This window comes from Tachypleus tridentatus, chromosome 8, assembly GCF_004210375.1.
Source record: "Tachypleus tridentatus isolate NWPU-2018 chromosome 8, ASM421037v1, whole genome shotgun sequence".
NCBI lineage: Eukaryota > Metazoa > Arthropoda > Merostomata > Xiphosura > Limulidae > Tachypleus > Tachypleus tridentatus.
This window is the reverse complement of record NC_134832.1, coordinates 71,175,662-71,190,582: the sequence shown is the minus strand read 5'-3', so window position 1 is coordinate 71,190,582 and position 14,921 is coordinate 71,175,662. Positions and strand designations below refer to the sequence as shown.

At 34.0% G+C, this 14,921-nt stretch overlaps 1 protein-coding gene across 4 annotated transcripts in view; it reads right to left on the bottom strand.

The window, feature by feature from the left end:
* LOC143222632 (FAD-dependent oxidoreductase domain-containing protein 2-like) overlaps positions 1-13,629 on the bottom strand; it is a 122,333-nt gene extending 108,704 nt beyond the window's left edge. For 2 of the 4 annotated variants that reach the window (XM_076449348.1, XM_076449350.1), the window contains exon 1: positions 13,474-13,629. The gene's annotated coding sequence lies outside the window, so the exon portion shown is untranslated. The remainder of the gene's footprint in view (positions 1-13,473) is intronic. The other 2 variants (XM_076449347.1, XM_076449346.1) reach the window with 2 other exon arrangements.
* Positions 13,630-14,921: the final 1,292 nt, after the last annotated feature.

The following is a 14,921-nucleotide window of genomic DNA, read 5'->3' as shown; positions in this document are numbered from 1 at the left end:
GAAATAGTTTTTATTCCATGTATTATGTATCCCCATTCCTACTATAAGTATTACCGTATTTGTGTGCGTTTTATTTATGTATTTCAGTTAAGTATTTATTCTTGTTCAGTTTATTTGAATTTTTAAGTACATTATTTTTTACATTTTATGTTAGATGTAAACGGTCTTCAAGATAAAAATAGCTATAGATTGTTTCTAGTTTTGATTATAGAAGATCTGTGATTCATATTTTACCAATACGAAATTAATTTCCACTATATTACCAAATGCACTCAGACAGTACATCTGCAGTTATTAATGAGTCTGCCATATTGATTATGAAAAAATATCTCATTGATCCCCACTGTATATGATTAATGGAAGGCAACATCTGCCCCAAAGAGCCAGTTCGAGTTAGGAAGACCAGAAACCTCCAGTGAGAAACAATTACTGGTATTATATATGATGACATTTGTATCCGATAGATTTCAAGCCAATTGAATATAAAAATGAAAAACCATTGAATGTATTAATATAAAATACCCGTCCTACAATTTTATCATTGCCTGTTTAGTGCAGATTTTAAAACGGAATGTGAAATAAAACCACACATCTAAAGCCATAAAGTCATGACTTTAATGCATATACAGAACTACATCTATATTATCCACTTTGCAAATGAACCCAATAAGACCTGGCCGTAGACATGAATGTTAAGAAAATCATTATGTGAAGCGGCGTATTGTTTGTTTGTTCATTTTTGAACTTCGCGTAAAGCTACACAAGGGCTATCTGCGCTATCCGTCCTCAATTTGGCAGTGTAAGACTAGAGGGAAGACACTTAGTCATCACCACCCACTGCTAATTCTTGGACTACTCTTTTATCAACGAATAATGGGATTAACCGTCACATTATAACGCCCCACAGTTGAAAGGGCTAGCGTGTTTGGTGTGACGGGGATTCAAACCTGCAACCCTCGGATTACGAGTCGAGTGCTTCAACCCCCTGGCCATGCCGGACCGAAGCGGTGTATCTAAGATAAAGAACGGTTTGGCTAAGACTGTTTTTTTTCTTTCAAACTATGAAGAATGGTGAGGAGAAGTTAATGTCACAGTGTAGACCTTTTGTAATTGATTTAGGTGTGATCCATCAAATCTTTTATAAAACCATAAATGCATTGTTATTGTGACACTACAGACAACGCTATCCTTCGTTTATTTGTGAAACTGTATGGTACAAAGGTCTACAAACTTTAACGTAATGTTGCACTTTATCATACCACGGACTGTGTCTGGTAAGGATTTGAGTCAAATAATGCTATGATTTACACTGACTGTCCCAAAGCCTCTACTTGTATCATTTGAGCCGTTTTGATTAATTTTCAAGAATTATAGACGAGATTAAAAGGATAAATCCTGAAATCGCCATATATTTAGAATATCTTAACATATGCAGTGGTGGCCCATTCTACTAGCTATGTACCGCTTAGGCGGGGGGAAAGTTTTAACTAAATATTCCAAGCTATAATTTATTCCAAATGTGGGTCTACTCTCTTTTAACATGTGATTTCAGCAGCGAAATACAACCGTCCTGTTCAATAATATAGGGCTTAGCCTGAAGAAAAAATATATATACTTTTGTCATGTATATATATAATCAAATACACCTACCCACAGACATTTTTTAAACTTGTTATTTTGTGCAATTTTTACACCACTTTGGTATATAATGTCTCGAACTTCTTTCACTTTAGCTACCTGTTGTATGATGTTTATTCACTCCATAAAGTATAATCTTTTTCTTTCTCGTTGGAAAGATAGTGGTCTCACTTGTATTTCATTTGTAGGTGGTAGTTGTTCTTGTCACAGTCAGACGTGAGTAGTGTCAATATTTGATGTAAGAGCTAGTCAGTCTGGAACATAAGTAGTTTGAAACATGATCAGAGATTTAGTTTGGAGCTTAAGATAATCCAGTTAGTACAAACTCTTCTGTTCGTTATACCAAGTTAAGTATACGATTTCATTGTGTTTGTCTCAAATAAAGATTGTTCATTTCAATTGTACACCCGTATTTACTCTATTTATCACGACTTCAGCAGTCAGGGAACGTAGAATTACTTTAATTAGTGGACCACTTTTGTAATTCTAAGTGGAATTGTCTTACCTGAAAGTACAACACCCATTACAAGATTGGTAAAAATTCCCAATAAAATAGTTAAACAGAAAAATGCAGATGGTTAAAAAGAAAACATTCCAAAAGTCTTGTCTGAATTATTAAAAAAGTAAAAGTTAGCACATTAAACACAACTCTTTAAAAAACCTAGTTTTCTAAATACGACCTTCAGGAGAAGCCATGTACAAGTTCCCACAACACCCCGAGTATGGGATAAAACCAAAAGCATCTTCCTTAGAATCTGGGATTTTGAAAATCGTCAGTACTGCAAAACACTTGGAGACAATAATAATTACATATGAGGTTGGAGACATTAAATTCCAGATTATTGTTGTAAAATTATAAGAATAAATTATTGGAAGTTTATTGGTTTTACAGTCAATCAAGTTATCCACTATTTGTTCTGACACACCATATTTTTTGAAATTACGATATCATATTCTGTTATAAACTTGAAACTAATGTTTTTGATAATTATGAAAATTAAATGCTTTGTCAATATCTTTTAAACTTAGGAAATACCACTTGGAACGTTACTCTCCGCCCACCAGTGGCACAGTGGTATGTTGGCGGACTTAGCACCCTCGAAGCCCATTATGTAGTTTTTTTTGCTTAAGTTCAAACACACAGACGTTCATATACCTTGAGCGGCTCATCTTTTCACTTTTATATTCCTTTCTTTGATGATATAATATTAATTTTGATTACATGTTACGAAAATATATAGTTTTACTGTAATTTTGTGGTAATAAAAAGATAATTGGAACCCAGTTACTTGTTTTAACAAATAAAAGGCCATATATAAATATGATATCAACATTGAGTGTTTTCTGCAACATTTGACAAGTGTGGATTTTATAAATATTCTTGTTTATTATTTCGCATTTACTTAATCGATAAATTACACTTTGCCTGGTATCGATTGCTAACATTGTAATTCATGTAAATCATTATATTTTATTGAGAGAGTGTAGTTTCATATTATACAAAAAATTAAAAATAGAGACTATGTAGAATATTAGTAATGTGAGTATAGTTTTGAAGTAAAAATATATTTTCAAGACGGCTGGTATGGGTATTAAAACTTTAATTAAAATAAAGTACAGAAAAACGTTAACCTGAAGATGACCTAAGAAGGTCGAAACGTTGCTCTATACTTTATTTTAATTAAAGTTTTGATACACATACCAGCTGTCTTGAGAATACGTAGTTGTTGTCTGTATACATTCAGACTAGCTTAGAAGAAGCATTATTAATGTAATTCTGGACTATGTAGTTTCAGACTAGTTATGTCAAGACATTAGTATTGAAACTTTTTCTGCATGGACAATGTATTAGAACTATAATTATGGTCTGTGTAGATACAGGTTATACAAGATATTAGTAATGTAACTCTGGTCTGTATCGATTTATACTCTTACTAGGCAACATATTAGTAATGTAACTCTGGCTGTATCAATTTAGACAAACAAGATATTAGTAATGTAATTCTAGTCTTCACTTATATTATCATAATTTGTCATATGTTTCTAGAAAGAAATATTTGTGTTATTGTCTATAGCTTCAAGTTTAAAGTATCTTAATGTAGATGGTTATTTTAAATATTTAACTAATTTGTTTCTTTCATTCAATAAAACTTACTGTTTTTCAAAGTAGGAAAAGAGAGCCGAATGCGTGTTCTAAAGTTTTATAGGTCAATAGGTTTCAATATTGCCTATAAACAAGAGTAACTCTAGATACATTTGATAAGCTAATAAAGCATATTCCATCTTATTTCAAACTAACAGCGCACTGTTGTCCTCAGAGTATAATTGTGTGGGTAAAGGGTTCAAAACACTTATTCCACACTTAGTGAGTATATAAGATTCCATACATCCTGAGACAGAGGGTCATAAAACCCAACAAGTCCTGAGATAGGTGGGGCATGAAACCGAATAAGTCGTGAGATAAGGGGTCATAAAACCTGTAACGGATTTAATATTATTTTAGTTTATATGTTTGCTTTAGTTTAATATGTATGTAACTTATAATGTTAAATGCGTATTGCGCAAGTCCAGCCTCTTCTCTAGGTTTGTAGAATAGGCCTTTTCATTCGTGTACATTTATATAATAGTGGTACTGTGGTTTAGAATCTCAGGAAAAAGTGTTCTAAATATTATTGTTATTTCATTCTCAAAATCCATATATACATTGGAAAAAAGAAAAACTCAAGCAACAACTAAAGGATAAGGTTAATGAAATTCTGAAACCAGAAGAAAATTAATAGATTAATATTCAAACTGTTAAATAAATTTAATAATTGAATCATTCAAATTTGAACATATGAGATAAAAACATTAAATGCGCATATCTTCTATATGTATTTGTTTGTCCAAACAATTCAAATAATTCCGAAATTAGACATATGTAACCACCATTACTTTTTTTCTGGCCCGGCCTGGCCAGGTGGTCAAGGCAGTCAACTCGTAATCTGAGGGTCGCGGATTCGAATTCCGTCACACCAAGCATGTTCGCTCTTTCAGCCGTGGGGGCGTTATGATGCGACGGTGAATCGCACTATTTGTTGGTAAAAGAATAACCCAAGATTTGGCAGTGGGTGGTGATGACTAGCCCCCTTCCCTCTAGTCTCACACTGCTAAATTAGAGATAGCTAGCGCAGATAGCCCTTGTGTAGCTTTGGGTAAAATTCGAAAACAAACAAACAAACTTCTGCTTTATTATTGATATCAACTAATTCGCTTTACTTCTTAAAATATACGTTTTGTTGTTGTTGTTTTTTTCATGCTTTTTCATAGTAATTTTCAAAACGTGCTCTTTCTCATGAAAAGATATTGGACAAAAGTAAAGCTCTACCAAAGCTAGTTAAAAGTAGCATGATATGAAAAATTTAAGTCATTTAGTGAAATTTTATCACATATTTTAACTCATTGAATGCGGCTGCTCTAAATGCGCACGAAATATTTGCAAGTCATACGCTGTGTATTCAACTGCAGGAAGCAGATCGTACCCTACACGACAAATCATCAGGCAATGGGTTAATTTTTTGTTAGTTTTAACACAAAGCTACAAGATAGGTTATCTGTGCTCGGTCCACTACGGAGAATCAAACCCCGGATTTTAATGCAGCAGATCCGAAATCTTATTTATGACCCACTTGATGTATTAAAGTTTACAAAGCGATAATTGTGAAAATGGTTTCTCATACGGTATTAATATAAAATACAAATATTATGAGATTGCTTCCCTTATACTATATGAAACTATATTGCACAAGCTAGTGTCACACGTTGATAGTTAAATTCACACTGTAACAGACTATCATCTAACCATTCAGGCAGTGCCACAACAGTGTAACGCACACCTGCACAGATAACCATACTACTGCCAATATTAGTGTGATGAACGTATATCTTCCACAATAGAATTATCAAAAACACACGATGTGTAGAAATCAAAGTTTTGGTTAATAAAAACTACTATAAGTATATTACAGCGAACTTACAACTCCAGAAACTGGGTTTCGATACTCCGAGCGGGCAGATCACAGATAACTCATTGTATGGCTCAGTACTTAACTTCAAACAAACAAACATACTTAGCCGAAAAAGAATGTTCATGAGTTTTTTTACTCAGTGTAATTATCAATAGTATAAATTGTCTTACGTGTAATATAACAAATACATGGAATGTTAACAAGTTTTTCTGCAAAGTCAATTGGAAGCTGTGTCTCTCAAAATAATAACCGTTAGTGTATCTTTTTGCATTGTGAATCTTTTTTGTTTAATTATATCACGCTTAAGGCGTATTAATTAAAATATTTGAACGGATAATATTATGTAAAGTTTGCATTTTTGTCTTCTTGTGTGGATTTAGACTTAACTTTAGTATCCTAAACTGGTGGAATCTCCTATGATTTTACTGTAATTACGGCAGAAAACACCAGTTACAATGAAGGGAACCAACTGTAACTGTACATTTCAAGTTCTTTAAGAAGATACGTCTATTGTCATATCATTTTTAATTATTTTAAGATGTACATGAACTTTATGTAATTATTTCATTAGTAAATTAATCTGTCTTAATTATTACATTATTATTAAAATGTTTTTTTATATTTTAATTAAAACATTAGATTAATGATGCGCAGAATTTACCATGAAATCATATCGATAACGGTATGGTACTCATTGGTGAGAAATCCAGTATCGACCAATGTCAGCTTTCATCACTTCAATGCCCGGCATGGCCAGGTGGTTAAGGGTTCCGTAATCAGAGGGTCGCGGGTTCGAATCCCTGTCGCACCAAACATAATCGCCTTTTCAGCAGTGGGGACGTAATATTGTTACGGTTAATCCCACTATTCGTTGGTAAAAGAGTAGCCCAAGAGTTGGTGATGGGTGGTGATGACTAGCTGCCTTCCCTCTAGTCTCACACTGCTAAATTAGGTACGGCTAGCGCAGATAACCCTCGTGTAGCTTTACGCGAAATTCAAAACAAACAAACATCACTTCATATAGATCACACCCTTGAGTCAAGTTAATTAATGGGTATATTGTGATTGTAATACATTTTGTTTAAAACAAGGTGGATACTAAGTAAGATTCAAACCTGCATTTCCGGCTTTCCATTTTTAACCTAACTATAATGAATTAATTCTTGATGATGTTGTTTTTGAATTTCGCGCAAAGGTAGACGTCCCCGATTCTGAACCAATAGATTAGAGGAAAGACAGCTAGTCTTAGAGTATTCTAAAAGATTATTCGATTTGACCATCAGTCTTATAACGTACCCACGGTCCCAAAGTGAGAAAGTGCGATGTTTTTCTCAGATAATGGGACGCGAAATATGTACATTCGGATTCACAATCAGGCACTTTCGTAACCAAACCACGCTTTTACTGAGAACAACGTCGAAATTTATAGCAAAAGATCAGAGTTGTTATAAAATCTTTTTAACTTCAAGAAAATAAACATTGAAATTTACGGTTGAAAGTTTGTCATAATTATAAAATCATCTAACTTTTCCTTATCACAATGAACTAAATCGGTTGTGATAATTCTGACGCAATTATAAAATCCTTCAGGTTTTACTAAGTGCAAACATAAGAAATTATAATGAAGAATAAAAGTGTAACGTGATTATAAAAACTGTACCCAAAAGTAAATCGTATGTACTATTTAAACCATTTTAGTTACAGTAATTCGCGATGAAGAGAAACAGTTAAAGCAAAAATGTATCTCAAGACGGCTGGTATGGGTATTAAAACTATATTAAAATAAAGTAGAGAACAACGTTTCGACCTTTTTAAGTCATCTCGAGGTTAACCAGCCGAGTTGAGATATATTTTAGTTACACAAAATTAACGTATAATCAAGGACTGTCGAAAACAATTTAAGACAAAATTCCAAACACAGTTATAGAACAATGTTCAAACTAATAATACAATGTCCGTTCGTGTGCTTTTATACTTTCATTACGAAATTACGCCGTTCAATTTAAAATTCCAGACCAAAGTAAAAATAATTGATTGGTATTACAACTGTAGGCATTAAGTAAGGTACTAATATTGAAAGGATTAGAAACTGTTGCTAAAATGACATTGTTCTTACTTTAACTTATAAAATACTGCCAAACATTGAGTTAAAAAGTAACTTTTATTCAAAAATAAATTCCTCTTTGAAATACTACACATATTAAGTTGCAGTAAACCAGAGTGATACCGCCCAGTGTCTAAGGACCTATAACAATACTAACCAAGTTTTGATACTCGTGACGGCCACAGCACAGATAACCCATTGTGCAGCTTTGTGCTTTAACACAAACAACTAAAAAGCAGAATGACAGATGAATTTATTGCTGTTATCTGAATTAATTACGTTTTGTACTCTTTTTCTGCTTAGATGTTAAGGTAAAAGTTATGTGAGGGAAAAATAGAGGTTATGGTAAAATAACTCGCAGTGTTACTTACTTCATATTATTATAATATGCTTACTACATTCAATTTTTACGTTTATAATTACAACACATGAACGAATAACAAAACATAATTCAATAGAAAAAACAACAATCCACATTCTACATAAACAGTGAAGATCTGAAGAAGATTTAAAGTATCTTATAAATGAGGGTTGTAGTATTTGATAATTCAAGTTACAGCTTTGTAGACAAAAGTTAAACGATGTAACAAGATATATAATTGTTTCAGAGTATATGAAAATATTATTTAAAACCATAGAATTATTTAAGCGTATATTAAGAAAAATGTCATTGGTTTAATAGATATACACTTCTGGCCAAAATCTTAAGGCCAATGAACATAAAGAAAAAATATGCATTTTGCGCTGTTAGACTCAACCACTTATTTGAGTAGATCTTCGAAAGATGAAAATAAGAAAAGGGAAAATAAAAAAAAAAAACATTTTAGCATTTAATAGGAAAAATGTGAACCTTATAAAATTAGCCTAGATACTAGCTGGTCAAAAGTTTAAGACCATACCAAAAAGAAGTCCTAAACAGGGTAGGAAATGCCCAATAAGAGGTCTCACTAATGAGTTGCACGACCGTCATTGCAAATAACTCAAACATTCGCTTTGGCATGGTCGATATAAGCGTTTGCAGAAGGCTGGCTGGAATGTTATTCCATGTGATGAAGATGGCTTCACGAAGATCATGCACTGTTTGGAATTGACGTCCATTTCTATAGACTTCCCTTGCCATCCACCCCCAAACAAGTTCAATGGAGTTTAGTTCGGGCGAACACGCTGGATAGTCCAAAAGAATCACGTTATTTGCTATGAACCAGTCCTTTGTCCTGTGGGCATTGTGGATTGCAGCGTTGTCCTGCAGGAAGATCCAGTCATTTCCACACAAGCGAGAGCCTTCAGTCAATAAGGATGCTCTCTTCACCATGCCAATGTAGCCAGCTGCTGTTTGACGCCCCTGTATAACCTGAAGCTCCGTTGTTCCATGGAAGGAGAAAGCACCCTAGATCATGATGGAACCTCCTCCACTGTGTCGTGTAGAAAATGTCTCCAGTGGAATATCCTTATCGTGCCAGTAACGTTGGAAGCCATCTGAACAATCCAAGTTAAATTTTTTTCTCATCAGAGAACAAAACCTTCGTTCACATTTCTAAGTTCCATGTTTGGTGCTTCTCAGTAAAGTTTAACCGAGCTGTTTCGTGGTGTGGAAGGAGGCGTGGCCTTTGAAGACGTTTACGGTTTTTAAGGCCTTTCTCTCGTAGATGCCGTTTTATTGTTCTTGAGCTGCATTCTGCGTCTGTGAGGGCCTTAATCTGGTTCGACGATAGGCTAGTTTCTTGTCGGACAACCCGTCGAATCCTCCTGCTCAACGCCGGCGAAATTTTCTTGGGCCGACTACTCATATTTGCAACAGCAAATTTACTACGCCCAATCTCACCAGCGATGGCACGTGGAGAGAGACCTTGCTTTTGAAGCTCGACAATTCTGCCACGTTCAAACTATGTGTACTTTTTAGTCTTTGCCATGTTTTTACCCAGTGTAACACAGGAGTTTGTTTATTTGTTTTTGAATTTCGCGCAAAGCTACTTAAGGGCTATCTGCGCTAGCTGTCTCTAATTTAGCAGTGTAAGACTAGAGGGAAGGCAGCTAGTCATCACCACTCACCGCCAACTCTCGGGCTACTCTTTTACCAACGAATAGTGGGATTGACCGTAACATTATAATGTCCCCACGGCTGGGAGTGCGAACATGTTTGGCGTGACGGGGATGCAAACCCGTGACTCTCAGATTACTAGTCGCACGCCTCAACACGCTTGGCCAGTAACACAGGAGATGTTGATAACGCTAATGTTTGAACACAAATGACTAAACTTCGTTACGTGTTTACGGATTAACATTTCGTTTCAGTATGGTCTTAAACTTTTGACCAGTTAGTATTTAGGCTAATTCCATAGTGTTTATATTTTCCTTATTAAATTTTAAGAAAGTTTTGTTTTTATTTTCCCTTATCTTATTTTCATCCTTCGAAACTCTTCTCAAATGAGTGGTTGAGTCTAATAACGCAAAATGCATATTTTTTCTTTATGTTCATTGGCCTTAAGATTTTGGCCAGCAGTGTATAAGCGAACTTCTGTAAATACTTTAATACTTATGGATTTTTTTATGAATTTATACTATATGGCTGAAAATTCATTTTGTACCATTATGACAATTCGTGAAGTAAATCCCCAAACATTGTGAAAAATGTCTTTTAAAATTGCATTCAAAATAATGAAAACCACGTTGAATGTCACTTATTTAGTTTCAAGATAGTTATAGTGTGGTCAAGTTTTATTTCCTTAATTTCATAATAAACAATAAACTTTATCACTCCGAATAACTCGTAACGCTGAAAACCGGATTTCCATACCCGTGGTGGGCAGAGCACAGATAGCCAGCCCATTGTGTAGCTTTGTACTTAATTCGAAAACAAATAAACTCTCCGAATAAATTTGTAAAACAATAAAAGCAAAACTCATTTTACTATCTAATGCTATAGTAATATAAGTTGTTTACAATTATAAATAAAAAATGTTCTTGCATCTTATTTTGCTGCACGATAAACACTAAAACACGTTCAATATGACATATGAACAGTAAGCATTATAGATGAAAAAACATATAGTTGTACAAAGACTTTCTATCATGTACGTTTTGTATACTAATGCTAACATTGAAACTTTAGAGTTTTATTTATTGATTTCACTTGATACGCTTCAGTCAGAGTTTCTATAATATTATCTAGTAACAATAAATGGTCTTTGCATACGTAACTTAAACTGGTATGGTGACATCTAAGGCAGAGAACCTTCGTTCTAGCAAGATTTACGACAATAAGATATTATTTAAGGTACAGCGATTTTGCTGGAAATACACCACTAAGAATACATTTATGATGGAAGGTTCAGACTTTTCTCACATAAAATACCTTAGCAACATTTACAGAACAGCGTTCGAGTGTGTTTGTGTGTGCTTTATTATAGCAAAGCCAAACCGGACTATCTGCTGAGCCCACCGAGGGGAATCGAACCCTTGATTTTAGCATTGTAAATCCGGAGACTTACCGCTGTATTAGCGGGGGCCAACAGTGTTCGACCAGTTGATATAAGCTGATGAAATCATATTTAAGGTACAACGTTCAGGATTACTTTAACTGATACCAAAAATTTCAAAAAAATCTCCAAGCTCAATGAAGTTTGAATAATTAACTATTATTTTTCTTCAAGTGAACAAAAGGTACGTTAACTGATGCATTCAGTTTTTAAAGTGAGATAAGAAGGCCCATTCGGTCAAATGACCACTTCTGTATATTATCGGTTATGACATGCTGCCATCTAGAATAAATTAAATGTACTTATGTTGAACTGGCACCATGCATAAATATATTGACGAGCAAGCGTAATAATAAATGATTAAAGAGCGACATCAATTTTAATTTTTATGCAACACGTGAACACTTTAAAACGCATAGCAAACAGTGTTCTTATCTTAATGTTTAGCAGGTACTGGTCTTTACTAAATTCTCTGTGTTACTTTGCGTTATAACAGTATTTACTATATCTGTAAACTGTGAATAATGTTAAGCTCACATCTTTTATGGCTATTAGAAAATAAGACTTTAAACTTGTTTTGAAACGAATAACAACATGACAGGAGTTATAACGTACTTGTATTTAAAAATTAATTACTTCCTGCTCAAAATCTAGAGTCTCTTTTGTTGAGAATGGAAAATAATTAACACCTTTCAAACAAAACCTAACTTTCTTTATGCACTAGTCGTACGTTATGAATTTGTAAAGAGTGATTGAAGCTGTGCCCAACATATATCGACACGTGCTTTATCATTATAATTGTTACACGTTCATTCATGTTCATCTTTAATCAACATATTTTAAAACAGAGATGATAATTTTACCTTATTCAGTAGTGAAGATTTACACGTAAACTAATATTATTTGCATTGAGAAAGAGTTGCGCTAGTAACGTATTATATGTCTTATGCAGTTTGACATTTTAGGGTTTTCACAAGAATATTATTACAATCTCAAGATACTGTGTGTGGAGAGCGATATTTATGTCTCAGTAATACATACCCTAACAACATATATAAAAATTCACACGTTTTTCAAAAATATATATTTCATTCCTGCTTATTTTTCTGCACTAAACGTTCGAATATTTCTTGCAGTTACTAAAAGCATTTTTGCACTGATTCAATACGTATACGAGATAAACTTTAAAAAATAAATGAAAAATCCATTATACCTTTGTACAAGTTTTTCTACATACAACAGGTACTGTGGTAGGTAAACTGCTACAGATTAATTAACAGTTTTTACATTCGCTTTCTACTGATAACATTCGTAAACCAATAAGGTTTTGGTTTTTTGCACAAAGCTACTCGAGGGCTATCTGTGCTAGCCGTCCCTAATTTAGCAGTGCAAGACTAGAGTAGAAGGCAGCTAGTCATCACCTCCCACCGCCAACTCTTAGGCTACTCTTTTACCAACGAATAGTGGGATTGACCGTAACATTATAACGCCCCCACGGCTGGGAGAGCGAGCATGTTTGGCACGACTCGGACGCGAACCCGCGACATTCAGATTACGAAGCGTACGCCTTAACGCGCTAGGACATGCCAGGCCCTAACCAATAAGGTAATTCTACACTTAGGATGACGTTGAATTTCTCTAAAGAATTTCATGACAATTAATTTTAACAAGTATTTTAATATATAGTTTATAAACATTTAATTCAGTGGCACAGATTAAAAGCATGCGAAGTGAATGGTGACATGATACAAAAACATGTTTTGAGCTGTAATAACTAGTTAATGAGCAAAATGTAAATTAAATAGTGCCCTTTTTAAAATCGAAATCAGCTACTGATCAATAACACATAATTTTGAATACTAACAACATCTCAACACAGTCTCGTTTGATTTGTGCGTAACACGTTAAAACATCTTTCGCTTGTCATTATTACTCGCCACAGGAATTTGCAATCTTCTCATAAAACATGTTTATTGCACAAGTGTTTGTGCACGGATTTTAAGAAGCAAATGGATTTTATGTTTTCAAACATTACACCTGAGATATTCTGTTTAATAGCGACCAAGACGCATATCTGATTACAATTATAATAAGGTAAAACTGTTGTTGCTAGTTGCAACCGTAGTGAAACAGAACTAATATTACTGTGTGCAGCCAGGATAAAAAACGCTACTCGATGTACTTATAGTAAAACAGTTGGATCAGATGTTCCATATGCTCGCTAAAGCTAGCAACCCTAGTTACTTACATATTACTTGTGCTTCCACCGCTGTTCGTACAGGAATTAATCAGGTTTGTATAGTGAGCTACTGTACCGGCTTCTCTGCGTGTGTCTACTCACCACGTTCCCCCGCTAAACAGTGACAGTCAATGCGACACTGCATAGAAAGTTGCAATATCGGCGAGTGACGTCAAGCGTGAACCGAGTGGGCGCCTGACCCCCACCTACACAACTTGTTAGCTCTCAGTCAGCACGCAGCAGTAACAATGAACTAACGAAGCGAACAGAAGGCTCCTGCAATAAAACAATATGAAACAATGGCACGAAAAAACTTTGAAATATAACAATACATTCGACAACGCATTCTACCCACAATTCGTTAGAAAACACAAGTCTGTTAGTTATAGTACCGGTTTCACTGACCTCATTATTTCTGACTAGAAAACGAAACCTACTCTGTCTCATCACTTTCTATAGCAGTGCTAGAGGGGCGATGAATTAGTTTTAATTTTGTTTTTTCAACTATACTGTTCAATCACACGAAAAACTATTAGGTTACAGTACAAAATTCGAAGTTTATCTTATTACACAATATTACTGTATTTTCCGCTCATAGCCTATAAACCTAAAGTACGAGTAAAGAGAACATAGTGAAGGTTTCTTAGATTACAAAGAAATCGTCTTCTTTCCCAAAAAGAAAAAAAACAACAACAACAACATTTGTTGAGATAGGAATAGACGTATGTACAAACGCTTAGAGAGATGTCAGTGCTTTTTAAAAAATATCTAGGGTTAATGGTAATTTCCCAGGATGAATATTTTTACCAATCTTTTGTGCCAAATAGTCAATCTTGGTAGAGCTTTCCTGCTTATTGTCAGGTAATTTTTACTTCTTAAGAGTGTTTAAATGAATGATATACATTAGATAAAGATATATACATGCAAATAATATTATAATAATATTATTTGCAAATAAACAGCAGGTTTCAGGGAACAATAGAACGACATCTCTTCACTGAGCATCTTAAGCTCATTTTACGTGCCATTCTTTTGAATCAAGTGTTAGGACTTGAAAGGAAAGCGTGTAAATGGTATTTTAAACTTTAGTTACAACTACCAGATAGTTATTTTAAGCAGTTATCATGTAGAGGGCGCATGTTTCTTTCATCTACTTTAGTTTCTGATTTCAATTCTGAAGAGTTTTAATTTTTCATCATTCCCGTTGATATTGATGAAAAATGTGTTGGTCTCTTTCTCGTACACAACAAAAGTAAAAGTTGAAAATAATGTTGTATTTTCTAGAAAAAAAGAAAACATCTTTCAATATACATATTTTACAGCGCAGGATGGCTTTATCTGTCACTGTCGTAACCATAGAATGATGAGTTAAAATATAAAAGATAATTACACTTTACGCTTATTTACTATAACTATAAAATCCTTATAGTTTATGTAAAATTTATGTTATCTTTAAG